The sequence below is a fragment of the Wasmannia auropunctata genome, unplaced genomic scaffold (genome assembly GCF_000956235.1).
Source record: "Wasmannia auropunctata unplaced genomic scaffold, wasmannia.A_1.0 LD336085.1, whole genome shotgun sequence".
NCBI lineage: Eukaryota > Metazoa > Arthropoda > Insecta > Hymenoptera > Formicidae > Wasmannia > Wasmannia auropunctata.
In genome coordinates, this window is record NW_012026805.1 from 3,150,649 (window position 1) to 3,152,663 (window position 2,015).

The window sequence follows — 2,015 nt, forward strand, 5'->3', positions numbered from 1 at the left end:
TTCTTCGCCTAGATTTAAAATCTTTTTCGATATGCTTGGTATAAAAGCGGATATTTAGAAACACATCCCGACAAATTTCAAAATCCTATAGAATTTTGTTATTTCAAAAATGAAAAAGATATACCTAAATGTAGTATTTGTGGGATGGCCGCTTTTATGCGCTGTGCATGGTGTGGCAAGTATTTTTGTTTTAAACATTTTTATAAAGAATATCATTATTGTACCGATTACAAACCATAATGTTTTATAACCAATTTTTTGTGCGATTTGCAAAATAATCTAATATAATAAAATAACAACTCAAGTAATGATGTTGCTGTCGTTATGATTCGCTTATGTCACTGATTAGTTTTAATTAGAACAAAATTTGATGTTTATGGTCTCCTTTTCGAACAAAAAACAGTTGTACAAAATTGTACAATGAGACCTAAGCGGTACATTTATTATTGAACAAAATTTGCTGTTTATGATCTTCTTTTTGAACAAAAAATAGTTGTATAAAATTGAACAATGAAACCTATGCAGTACATCTATTATCGAACAAAATTTGATATTTATGATCTCCTTTTTGAACAAAAAGCAGTTGTACAAAATTGAACAATGAAACCTAAGCGGTACATCTATTATCGAACAAAATTTGATGTTTATGATCTTCTTTTTGAACAAAAAATAGTTGTATAAAATTGAACAATGAAATCTATGCAGTACATCTATTATTGTACAAAATTGAACAATGAAACCTAAGCGGTACATCTATTATCGAACAAAATTTGATGTTTATGATCTTCTTTTTTAACAAAAAACAGTTGTACAAAATTAAACAATAAAACCTAAGCGGTACATCTATTATTTCTTCAAAATAAAACCTATATGCTACATTTTTTGGTACTTTAAATACCGATCTCTATTTTAGTGATATATATATGTACAAAATTAAACAATAAAACCTAAGCGGTACATCTATTATTTCTTCAAAATAAAACCTAAATGCTACATCTTTTGGTACTTTAAATACCGATCTCTATTTTAGTAAAATATATATTGTGACCGCACTTTTCTCTTGTGTCGGACTACAAGATCGGTCGTTGACCGGCACTAATCCGGCTAAATGCAATGATTACATGAACTCGTAATTACGCGGTAACCAAAAACGCGAAGTTGGGCGCCAGGCACGAGCGGGCGTGCCACCCTTCGAATTATTACGCGGAATCGAAATCTCGAACGCGGTAGAGGGGCGGTTCGTAGGGTGCGGAGGAATGTGGAAGAGCAAGGGCGAGATAAAGGACACGAGTTTAATTTAAAGTCCGCGTTATCAGCTGCGAGCCAGCTGATCACGTGCGACACCGCGATACGCGGGCGTCGCGCTCGCAGGGCAAGGGCCAATCGGCGCACTATCAGCCGATCGCGTGACCCCCTGCTGCCTGCGTGCTGCCGGAAGGACCGGCGAGCGACACTTGTGCTGTGGTCGCATGTGGGATAGGACGCAGGATCCCGTATTGTTGCCGAGTGCGAGAAACTTTGAGGGAGAACATCCTCCGTAGCTGCCGCTCTTGGTGAGACGAACGTTAGCGATTACAATTGTCAGCCGCCGGTTTCATTGTCGGGCGGATCGCGCTATTTCAGTTTCGTTGTCCGCGTAAATGTATGTTCGTGTGTAGAGTCCGCGTGTGCCATCCGCCCGACATAGAGTTACGCGAATCGAGTAGAGTATTTTGCGCTCGCCTTGCCACAGCCGGGTCACTTGTGCGTTAATTACGTGTTATTTTGTGTTTCTTTCGCGTTATTGAGTGTCCGAATTTTTGCGTGCTAGCGTGCTGAATGTCGGCAGTACTTAGAATTATCGCGACGCCACGTGGAGTGTGATCCGTCGTACGCCGTGCGAGGCGTACTCGCGTATAGCGACCAGATATTTTCGCGGATTCGACGTCGAGGACGAACGAAGCTCGTACACCCGTCATCTCCGGGAGCGTTCCCGGACGCGTGAATTGCGACCTCGGCGATACCGCCGACGGCTG

The 2,015-nt window shown here is 40.7% G+C and overlaps 1 pseudogene; it reads left to right on the forward strand.

The window, feature by feature from the left end:
* The window catches only part of LOC105448550, a 7,257-nt pseudogene that overhangs the window by 1,811 nt on the left and 3,431 nt on the right, over positions 1 to 2,015 (forward strand).